At 41.8% G+C, this 12,639-nt stretch overlaps 1 pseudogene; it reads left to right on the top strand.

Moving 5' to 3' along the window:
* Window positions 1–1,885: 1,885 nt before the first annotated feature.
* Window positions 1,886–3,633, top strand: LOC147436505 (uncharacterized; annotated as a pseudogene).
* The last annotated feature ends 9,006 nt before the right edge of the window (window positions 3,634–12,639 follow it).

The following is a 12,639-nucleotide window of genomic DNA, read 5'->3' as shown; positions in this document are numbered from 1 at the left end:
CGCTTGTGATTTATATGAAGCTCTTCCAGAAGGCGTTCAGTTGATAAAGCTCAAGGCTTGGGTTTGGCTTGGCGTGCTGAAAGAGAGAAGAGTAAGCATGCCAAAGATATAGATAGACAATATGTGCTATCTAAAAAGCTACGAAGGGAGCAAGTCAACCATGCTCAAGAGAAGATGGAGTCAAAGATAGATTGCCATGGGCATCCGGCTGGGAACCCTCTGCAGAGATCTGCGAGGAACTCGGAGTGTACCATGACTCTTGGAATACCACATGATGCCATCAACTATTTACAGAACTTGGATGTCGGCTCCTTTAGTACATGCTTCCAAGTAAGAATTGATGGCATTTCGTACCTTCCAAGTGAAAATACTTATGCGGAAAAGCAGTATCGAGGAATGCCAGGACATAAATTAAAATCCTTCAAGGACGAGGTCATCTTTGATCTTCGACACAGGGGGATTGTGCATAGTATTGCACATACTTGATATGAGCCTTTGATAGCCATTTTTCCATACTTCAATGGAGGAAGCATTGGAAAAATGGCATAGTCTATCTTTTGAGAAAGGTACCTTCAGCAAAATTGTGAAAAAAGAAGAGAAAGATGGTGCAGGTTCAAGTAAAGGCAAGGCAGTTAAGCTTAATCAAGGAGAACTAACTCGAGTCGTGGCTTTTGCGAACAGTCTTCCAAATATTATAGCTGCTTTAATACACACAATGACCTATACCCATCAAGTAGGTGTTGTTCGTTGTGATCTGCATCCTTTCAATATTATGTTGGATTTTACAAGGGATTCAGATCCTCGAGTTGGCATCATTAATTGGGGATTAGCCATGAGGCCTGAATCAGAGAGATGTCAATCACTCATTTTGTTGTCAAAGCAAAGCCCATAAGCCTAAATCTTGGATTTCTCCAGAGCTATTGAAAAACACACATAATGACCATGTGTATACCAGAGAGGTTGATGTATATGCATTAGCCTGGCTTATTGATCAAATGGTCAACTTCTATAGGGAGTTTTCTATGGAATACAGAAGCAACTGGCTAGCATCTCGTTCAGCAAATGAAGCATACCATATTCAGGAGATTATAAAAGCTGGGTATCTTCTACAGGACAAGAGTAGAAAGTCATTTGAAGAATTGTATGTAGACTTAAGCCACATGCAATTGGATGGGACCAAATGTCTACGGCCATTGGTAGAAATGATGCCAGCCTTTTATTGAGTTAAAGTGAAATTTCCTTGTAATAGGATATTGGCTATCGAAGATGTAACTTTTTCTTGGACACCAAATGTTGGTGCTCAAAGATGTATTTATTTATTTTTCAATCAATGTATCTCAAGTGTTTTTATTTTGTATATTTTAAATATATCTTTTGTAGTCGCAAAGATAGTTTATGCTATGTTTTTGAAATTTATTGGTAGATGGCTCCTCTTGGACGACCTAAGAAAAATAAAAAGCAGAGGACCATTCAAGAAGTCCTTGGCTTGCATGATCCTAAACTCTCTCTTGACAAAGAGGCTGGTGAGGCAGCTACTACAGCTTTAGGTAACACTGAAGCTGAAGGTAGCTCAAGCAAAAAGACGTATGCTTGACGATGGATAGAAAGCTGGAGGATACCTCATCCTTGGGCTTTTCCAATAGTTGATAATGAGGGAAAAGAGAGAGTCAAATGTAGGTGGTGCATCTTTGCACATAAAAAGACTCAATCTAGTGGAGAAGGATCTTCAACCTTGCAAAGGTCTGCATTAGATGAGCATGTGACGTCAGGTCCGCATTCAGATGCGAAGGCAATATGGAATGCTCACACTAAAAAAACCACAATTCCCATAGAGAAACACATTGAAGTGCTAACAGATGAGGAGAGAGAAAGAATAATCTCAGTCATGCAAACTTTGTGGTTTGTGGTTCGTAGAAATTTGCCTTTTGATGACTTTTCAAAGCTTTGCAATTTCCAGCGTTTCATGCGGACACCAAATATGCCAATTGCAAGTGAATATTCAGCTTATACGAGCACAAGTGCAGGAAAAGAGTTTGCAAATGCCATCAAACAGGTCTATTGGGACAAATTAAAAGAGGAAATTGTTGCTAGTCCCTTTTATTCTTTGCAGATTGATGAGAGTACAGATGTAAGCACTCAACAATACATGATTCTTTATGTTACTTATATGCGGGAAAATGGCGATAGCTGTATATGCACGTCATTGTGGATTTGTTGCATGTCAAAAATGCTCAAGCTGAAAGCTTGTATTCTACCTTGATAGCATTTCTGGACAAAATGAAGCTGCCATTGCATAAAATGATAGGCATTGCAACTGATGGTGCCAGTGTTATGATAGGTGCTAATAATGGTGTGGTTTCAAGATTGAAGAAGGTTGTGCCGCATCTTTTGAGTTTTCATTGTGTTGCACATAGGGAGTCTTTAGCTGCAGGTGATGCATTCAAATTATACAAGGAATTCAAATTTGTGGACAAAGTGGCCAGAAAGTTATATGAATGGGCTTCCAGATCCGCAAAGCGACATCTATCATTGGCAGAAGTTGTAAAGGACTTCAATCTTGGTCGCAATGGAAAACTGAAGTTGTTAAAAATGCATGATGTTCGATGGCTCTCAAAAGGGCAAGTTATGATAAGGGTAGTGCGCTTAATGCCGGCTTTATTGATTGTCTTGAAGGCAGAAGAAGCGGACTTGTATGCATACCTCACAAACTACAAAATACAGTTCCTTTCACACTTCTTTGCAGATGTCCTTGGAGAGCTCAATGTCTTGAGTTGTAAACTTCAAGAGGATCACATTGATATTTCTGCTCTCGGTAACCATTTGAAGTCTTCTATAGAGTCTTTGCAAATGGCTTTTCTAGGGAATGTATTTGGGTGTGAGGCCATGTACACTCAACTTTTTTTGACAAAGGCGATAAATCAACATGGCATCATTGATTACATTGATTCCTCAGGAAATTCACATTCTCATCAACTACATCTTGGCCCTATGTGTGACGAGGATGTTCTTGATCCACATGAAACTTTGCACGGGGTGGTAAATAATCTGGCTTACATGGCAATTATGTACATCAAAGGCCTGGTGGATTCATTGTCAAATCGTTTTAAGGTTGATTTTGATCTCTTTGAAGCTGCAAAGTACTTTAGCCCAAAGGATTATGATCAAGACTTGCAGAAACTAGATTTATTTACGATAAGGTGGCTAGATGTATTGTGCAAACAGTTTGGAAAAGGAGCCAACTCTTTCATTAATGAAGAAGAATGCAAAGGAGAACGCAGATCTTTTATCACAGGAATTCGTAACTGCTTCAAAGGTAAGAGTATGCATTCAGCTTGGCAAGATTGTTGCAACCATGAAGAATGGGAGGTTTCTTTTCCATAGACCATGAAATTATGGAGATCTCTGCTTTTACTTCCACTTTCATCAGTTGCCTATGAAAGAGGCTTCTCAAAATTGAATAAGATAAAAAACAAGTCTCGTAATAGATTGTCTCTTGCATCATTGGGCTTAGCAATGTTTGTTGGACTCAATACTCCGAAGGCTTCCTGGCCTCAAGATGTATTGTGGGAAGAATGCTTTGATATGTGGAAATCTATGAGGAAGCGAAGGATAGCAAGCTTGGAAACAAATTGATTGTTACTATGGAATTTTATTTGCTTAGATATTCAGCCAAGCGATATGATTTTGTATCGAGGGCTCTTTTGCATTGTCTTGGTATAGAAGGACTTTTAATCTTATTTCAAGGCAGTTTTTATTCTCCAATTTTGTACTTTAATGATAAAAATGAATTCATATTCATTATGTCATTGGTTTCATTTGCTCTATATCTATGTAATTTCAAAAATTTACCAAGTTGTGGTCCGTGGACTGTGGTTTGAGAATACGTTGTTTAAATAATGAACTTTGTCAAAGCTATACTAAAAGGATGGTTAAAATGCATGGAAGAGTGTAGATAAGTGAAATATTAATGTATGGGAGTATACAATGAGTAAAATATTAGTTTTCTTGGAATTTTTATGAAGAAGGGTGCAAAATTTTCCTTTTGTTCATTAGAAGGGCAATTGTAAAATTTGCCCTTCATTGTAGAAGGGCATAAGCTGCACGTGCCTGTCATTAGACATTCGGGGTAGCCCTTCAAATCCTATCACTGCTTGAGAGGCTCGAAAGAAGACAGAGCTTTCACGCCTTCGTGGCTTAGGCGGCAGGCCCTACTAAAACCATTTGCTTTTGGGGAATAAGAAACATGTGTGCCTTGATTGTTCGATGATTTAAACAGATTTAAATTTAAATGTTGGAAACATTTTTCATTCTTTGTTAAGGGGAGGAAATTTGTTCCCATGGCCATAGGAGCTTTCACCAATGACGATTTGCCATGGAGGGTTTTTTTTTTTTAGGTGGACGACTTGCTATTTCGGTTGGGGCTTGTGGGCGTCGAGACTGAGAGTTGGGGTTTCTGCACTGTTTTCACTCAGTGCTATTTCGGTTAGGGCTTGTGGGCGTCAAGACTGAGAGTTGCGGTTTCTGCATTGTTTTCGCTCAGCATCCCAGAGAAAAAGATGTTCTCAACTGCCGTGGGTGTGCTCTCTCTCTCTCTCTCGATCTCTCTCTCTCTCTGTCTCTCTCTCTCTCCACTATGGGCAGTGCCCTCATCTACTTTAGACGACCTTGTTTACAAATGTACTGCATACTGGGTCTATTCACCGTTTTATTAATTAATTAACGTTGAAGATTCCATCGACCCTAAATTCCTAAAAGCCTAATGCGATGCACACATGCCATTGCTCCTCATTCCCTACCCGGCCACCTGAAAATCTCCATGGTTCGAGCAGACACACAGAGTCCACGCCATCTTGCACCTCGGCCCTCCTCCTTTGTCCGCCCAATTGGGGTTGTCCTGTAGCACGCGCACTTACTGCATGCTTCGAACAATTCACCTCCCTCGCTTGCCTTAGTCCTACCGTTGATACTCCCATGCAGATCCTCCGCTCACTGCATCCCTCTTTATCTGTTTCCTTGGCGCTCACACATGGCCTCCCCTGCAGATGACGAGAGAGAGAGAGAGAGAGAGAGAGAGAGAGAGAGAGAGAGAGAGAGAGAGAGAGAGAGAGAGAAAGAAAGAAGATAATCTCCTTCTCTCTCACTGCCATCCGTCCTTATCCACCATCGCCTACACTCATGGCCTCACCGGCAGATGAACCCGACAAAGAGAAAGGCAAGGCAGAGGCGAAGCGCGGTGCTGTATGGCAGCCCAAGCCAATCACCGACTCCACACACAAAGATCTCTCCACTCCCCTCCCTCTCCTCCACGTGCCATCCTGTCTATAGCTTTTCGAGTGAAACTATAGTTATTTAGGCTTTGGAGATGAATAACTTTATTTTTTGTTAACATAACTCACTCTCTCTGTGGCACGTGCGATAACCCTCCTTTTCACCCTCAAAAGCCTAAGAGGATCTTATCAGATTCTTACAAAAATAAATTGGGAAAAGATTAGAGGGACATATTTGGAACAAACTTTAGTTTGTCCTGATAAATTATTGTGTACATGGTTTAATGGATTAAAACACTCATGAGATAATGAAAAAATGTCTGAAGAGCAAAAGTTTTAAGTAAATTTTTTAATCATTTCGTGGCCTACTCTTGAGGCTTTATATAGATGATGATATCTTATGCATATAGTATCTTTTACTTTCTATCATATGCGTTTGTGAACTTAGAACATCATTTTTGGCCTTAGTGATGGTTTTTTTTTTTGTTAATGAAAAAGAGAATATTATTTTAAAACAATTATATAACTTTTTTATTGGATGAAAGAAAAAGAAGATCCTCATTACTAAAACTTTAAAAGACAAGATAATGCTATCTTTATTGGTGGGTGAATTGGGTGATACTCTCAATAAATAAAACAATCATCGAAAGTTGTGGAAGATTTTTTTCGAGTTGTGGGAGTAGTGGCCTCGATTTTTGGCCTTCCCAAAGGGCAAAGGCTCACTTTCCCAATGATCCACAATATTGATTTTCTTTTGGCCTTCCTTTCTTTGCGGACTAAAAATATTTCTAGTGCTTATGTAGAAGGAAGAAAACATTCTTAGTGGATTAAAATGAATGTACTCTCACGATGAGGTTATATTCAACCGATGGTAATAACAACAGTAAGTGGGAGATAGGAACTGAATTGGAGGTAAAAGTGGCAACCTGCAAGCATGCGGGAAAAGCACATTCGAAGTACCTCCCTCTAGCAAGAGCTGTTTGTGGCCCGTCGTGGGTAGCCAGCAAGACCATGCTCCCTCCCTTGCTAGCCATATCCATAGCTTCTGCCCTGCTCTTGCTCTGTGCACTTCCTCCACATGCACGCTTTGCTGTCATCTACCATTGCGCCTCCTCTATTTCTCAATCTCCCTTATGAAGTTCTGTAGCAACCTGCACTGCCTCTTCTCCTCGTGGAACCATCTTCATCAAGTGGCCTTCCACTTCCTTTTCTCGGGACCCAGAGCACCGTCCATTGCCACCTGGCCCATCATGGCCACAACATTCTTGTCTTCGCCGTGGATGGAATCACTGCTCAGGTTCACGGCATGCAAGATGCGGGCCTCCATCCCCACATTTTCCCCTCCATAAAGTCCTCTTTGGAATTTTGGGTCGGTGGGATACCAGCTTTGTGACAGTTAATGTCAACATTTCCTTCAATATCGTGTACAGTGAAAACATAGCTCTCCCACCTGCAAAGGTGACAGAGATGAGTAGGGCTGCAGTGGTGTCATGGAATGGCATGGCTTACGAGATCTTCACTCTAAAATTATGCATGAGCCGAACTGGCAGCAAGAAGGGTGCCCTGTCAGTGTACACGTCGAGAATGGTAGAGGGGGTGAGGCTGATCTTTTCCAGCGACGTCGATCGCCATGTGGCCATGAGCCACTATGCCAGCAATGTGCTTAAGGCCATCTATTAGATCCCGCACCATCACCTAGACACCATCATCAATGGTGTGGATGATTGGGTCCTTCATCGTAATGCCTCTTAGCACGAGCACATCTAAGGCGGCCGACCAGCCAAAGAGCATCTAACAGGGGCATGAGCTTACGTGTACAGCTCCCTTTTTGGCCGGCAACTGGCTGGCTGGCCGGTGTAGCCCACACCCCACCTCTTCCAGCCATAGCCAATGGCTCGTTCCCATCCAATCAAAGCAGGGCTTTTCAGTAAACAAGCTCGTCGAGGGCTCTGGCCGGAGCTGTTGTGCTCAAGATTGGCAGCCCACAGTGGAAGATTCTCCAAGAATTGTTTCATGGCTGGAGACTGGCCGCTCGGCTAGATGTGCTAGAGCTATCTGTAGTGTAGAGCTTCCACATGGGCGCATGCTGCCCATAGAACATGGTTATCGGCATCACAAATTTCATAGTGCTTCCAAGGACTACCCTCTCCTCTTTCACTCCTATCAGCAGAGAACCCCTCCCTCTTCCTCCTCATTGCGGGCCACTCACTACAGAGCCCTCTCCCTCACCGATGGTGCTGGGGCCGTTAGCCGCATCACAATTTTTATGGTGCATCCAAGGACTACCCTCTCCTCTTCCGCTCCCATCAACCGAGAACCCTCCCTCTTCCTCCTCATTGCGGGCCACTCACTACAGAGCCCTCTCTCCACTGGTGGTGCTGGGGCCGTAGCGGTCTGCCCAACTTTGTGCATTTATGCAACGCCTTCGACATCTACATTAGCCCCAGTAATTTGTGAATGCAGGGGCCCATACCACTCGTAGGCGATGCTCTATAGATTCCGGCCCCACTTTTCTCGATGCAAAGTGTACTGAAGGAAAGTAGATAGGCTGTACAAAAGAACGTAAAATTGTGTTTTTGCTAGTTGCCAAAATGTCTTTGGCTTCAGAAAGTTTCATCACTAATTAAGAGACATAATTGCCATATTTGCAGCGAATCTTGGAGCATCAGAAAGGTCTTGCATTTGCACTAGAACTTTGTCTTACAACATAACTTGTGTGTCGATTCGTGCTCGAATCGAATCATCTCTCTCTCTCTCTCTCTCTCTCTCTCTCTCTCTCTCTCTCTCTCTCTCTCTCTCTCTCTCTCTCTCTCTCTCTCTCTCTCTCTCTCTCTCTCTCTCATGTGCATGCGTTGTCTCTCTCCCCCCTCTCTCTCCTCCAGTTGCAATCTGTCTGATTTTTCTCGTCAAAGCATTGATTTTTCTCGACACACTTACTGGATCTTGTGCCTCAACCTTGAGTATATATGATTAGCACTATCATAGTGGCTTGTATAGCTACTGAAGGGGCCTCCCTTGTTGAAGGTCTCAAACTTAGTTGTGCAATGTGTTCATGTGCATTGTAGAATGCTTGCTCGGTTGGACCTCCGGTTTTTTATAACAATTTCCACGTTGCCCCTTGCCCAAAAACTTCTGGAATCTGTAGGCAGTTCGCCTATCAATACCCTCAACTACCTCTGATCTCTCATTGCTCCCCCCCACCTCAATACACCTGCAACTGTAGCTAGCCAAGGGCACAATATGGCAAGGTTGACAAGATTGCAATGGTGTTAACCTTCCATTCTCCTCTTAAGGGTAGGCCTTGTGATCTTATCACTTGTTTCTTTCAATTTTATATATATATGTAGAGCAAGTTATTGATGTAACTTTTGTAACGTGCCCTAGCTTCCACACCGGACTTTGTAATATCGCTTCTCACATCTGCTCCTAGACCTCAATGCCCTCGCAACACCGATAAAAGCTCGAGTTATAAAAAAATCAATCGAAAGAGTTGTAAATGATAAGTTTTTGAGATGCAAAGGGACGTGAATCGTGCATGGTATGCAGTGTCCATCAAAAAAATAAAAAGCCATACAATGTATGATGTCAAGTTGGCATAGCTTTCTCCACATTTAAATAATCTTGTAGGGAGCGTGTCCCTCCCCCATCGCTTTAATCATATCTAGTGTTTAGAGCCGCAAGTATGCTTCTCCTCCAGTGTTGGAGGCACTGGTTAGAAATAATGTATCGGTAAGAAAGAAACATTACCTTTGAGTCGGTTCTCATTTGTGATATTCTAGTGGTCGTGGAAGAAAGCATTGCAAGGCAAGATATTATTATGGTTTGGCCCACCAGGACTTGCAACTTTTGCATTCTTGTTTCCATTTCTTTTGTTGTAGCCCTAGTAGCATGCAATTGCTCCAAAATAACAATAATGTCAACATCCTGCAATCCAAAAATTACACTTTCTACTTTTAAAACTTTACCACACTTTCCACATGCACAAACTAGGACACTACCAACAAAGATACATTCATTGAACTTCTTATGTTGTACATCTGAGTATATCAAAGGATACACTTATTGCTTAAGTATGCATAAAAGTCCACATATTCAGCCTCTAGCAATCACAAGCTAGAAACAGACCAGAAAATGTTTTTGGATCTAGGATTTTGCATTCCAAAGCTGAAGGGTCGAGCTCCAACCATCATCGATGGGGCCGTCCACTATTGTGCTAACCAACCCTTCTCATGAGTGAGCCCGAAGCCCGTTCCAACAACACACTTTCACATAAAATCACCGAAGACATGAGATCACTCAGTTGGAAGACCTCCTCCACACATGTGATGCTCATGAGGTCACATTGTCTGCACAAATGACAATGTATATTGGACAGCTTGCAAATACTCGGAAAACGACCATGTCACGGTCGGATCTACCAGATGTCTACTTCAAAGACATTTCAAAATATGTAACCAGAAATCAATCCTCTCCCTTCCAAGCATTGAGAGTGTTCAATGAGGAACATTAATATGTGGCTGGCGAATGCACACAATACTCTCGTGACATAAGGACCACATTCCATATAAAAAGGTCTTGTCTCTGTTAGATACTTATAGATATACAAGCAGAAACAAAAATATAACTAACAAACATCCTTGGGGATGAAAGGCTTATGACAACAACCCACATTGTACCGGAGGCCCAACCTCACCAACAAGGTGAATGGAGAGCTGCTATTGAACTCATCAACAAAACAACAAAACTCCACATTCACAACTTAAATCTTGTTGAAGACAACAATATCACAGCTTTGGATGAACTTGTTCCTTGGCTCGGCGGTCAGGTAGTCCTCAATAGATTGTCAACAGACACCACGTTATCCACCGTGGTCAACATGATTTGTAGCTTCTTGATGTCATATCCAACAGGTGTGAGCTGCTGGGAAGCACCCCAGATGAAAATGAAGGTGAATCTATCTAGAAAAAAACCATTCATTTGCATTTGTGAGTAGCAAAAAAATGCCATATCAAAGCGTTCTTGTTGGATGTATCCTGCAATCAATGCATTTTGTAAAACCATAACCCTATTGACAAGTTTTTAAAACACCTCCTAAGCTCTTACAAGCATGCCACTTTTGGCATACATATCTATCAACACAGTAGCAATAGCAATGTTACTTTCGAGGGACCCCTTGGCACCAACCAGAGTGTGTTTCTTTTCCCCTGCAGATGGAGCTCCTATACAACCACAAGCGCTCAACACAAAAACAAATGTAATGTCATCTGGAAGAATAACTTGATCTTGCATCACTTTGGAACTAGAGAGAGCCTCCTTCCCAAGCTTATGGTGAGCATAAGAATTGATAAGAGAATTCCATGTGAACTATCAGTGTAAACCAAATATCCTCTCTGCCCTTTTCAGCATATCACACTTTGCATACATGTCTATTAGGGCATTTGCAACTCGAAGATTTTCCTCCAACGACCCGTCTTTGACAATCATAGCATGTACTTCTTGGCCATTTTCTGCTCTCCTTAGGCTGATACATGCTTTCAAGATAGAAAGAAAGGTGGCTCTGTTAGGGGAAATGTCATCTAGTTGCATTTTCTCCAAACAATGGAGTGCCATATAGCCACACTCATGTTGAACATATCCAACGATAAGCCCATTCCATGAGACAACATATCAATTATAAACCTCTTCAAACACTTTTTGTGCCCCTGAAACACTCTAAATTTGACATACACATTGACTAAGTTGTTGCCGACAAACATGTTTGTTTCAAACAAGCTTTTTTTAACAATGTCAACATGCACCTTGTGTCGTGTGTGAAGATCATTATGTTTAATGCAAGCACTCAATGCTACTACAACAGTGTTGCCATCGGTAAGATCATTGTCTAAATTTGGATGAACGATGCTGCCAAAGAAGAAATTTTGATTCCACCTTCTCTGCTTCTTCATGTGCATCCTGCCCACTAGTTTTGAAAGTGCACTCTCCATCATCTAGCTATGCTGAGCTAACTTGATATGGAAATCTCTTTGGTCTTAGCTCTTTTTGAACCACCCAATATGCATCCGTTTAACCCTAAATCAACAATAGCAGCTTCTAGTAATTTTGCATTTAAAATAAAAAACACACATATAATTTTGGGCATGCACGCATAGACAATCATACGCACGAACATACTCTTTTGATGCATTTGTACCCTCTTGAACAGGGACTGCACATGCTCTTGAAAGGTAACAAGCCATCATTTTTGAAACACTTGCTTAGCCTTCCTTAAGGCACCAAATCTGGCATACATATCCACCAACACAGTACCAAGCATACTATCTTTTCCCAGCATCTCCTCAACTCCAACAAGATCATGATGTATCTTCTCACCCCACTCAGATGCTCCTTTACTGCCACATACTTTCATGCCCAGATTGACAATATCCCGCAATGAGTGCAGTCCAAGAGACTGCTAACAAACCCTTTCAAACAATTTCCGCATGAATTTCTAGCCCATTTTCTAATTTCCCTGTTCCACAACATGCTTTCAGAGCACCAGCAAAGGTAACTACATTGGGAGAAAAGCCCTCACATGTCATTCATGCAAAATAGTGGAGAACATGGCCATGTTTGCGATAGCCTACAGAGCATTCCAAAGTAGTTACATCTCTACTTGGAAGCTCATTAAATTCACAATGGAAATGCCCATGCTTGGTGCTCATACTTTCATGTGCTCTTTCTACAAATGTGTCATCCCAAGAAAGAGACATGGAATGTGACTTTCTTGAATGCATACTTTTCAGCTTTTCATGAACAATTCGCATACATCCGTGCTCATTCATGAGTGAAACGTGCTCAACGTACAATATGTCATGCCTAGGAAAAGGGATCACATAAAGATGCTGGCGAAAATACAAGAAACGATCACGAATGAAACACTCGTACAATGCATGAGGACTAATCATGAGAACACATAATACTTCCTGTGAGGGTTCTTTGGACCTAGGCCCGAGAGCCAAGATCGATTCTTCGTGACTAATCGAATCTGTAATGAGGTTAGCATCCACTAACACATCATCCTTGTGAACAATCACATCATCTTCATGCAACTAATCATGCTTGTGAGAAATCACATCTTGATCATGCAAATCATCATGTTTATCATTATCATCCAAATCATCATGCTTATCATTATCATTCAATTCATCAAGCTTCTCATAATCATGCAAATCCTGTGTGTCATGCTTTGGAGAAGAAGAGACTGAGAGAGTCTCCTTCTCCTGAATCCGTTCAATCTTGTCCTGCATATAAGCAATGAGAGAGGGAGAATGAACAACTTCCTCTCCACGAATGACAATGGGAGAGTCACTTTTGGCATTGAGAGTGAAAGTGT

Source organism: Adiantum capillus-veneris, chromosome 18 (genome assembly GCF_014529385.1).
Source record: "Adiantum capillus-veneris isolate H3 chromosome 18, ASM1452938v2, whole genome shotgun sequence".
In the NCBI taxonomy this organism is placed as follows: Eukaryota; Viridiplantae; Streptophyta; class Polypodiopsida; order Polypodiales; family Pteridaceae; genus Adiantum; species Adiantum capillus-veneris.
Note: the sequence above shows the minus strand (reverse complement) of the source record. Positions and strands in the feature narration are given on the sequence as shown.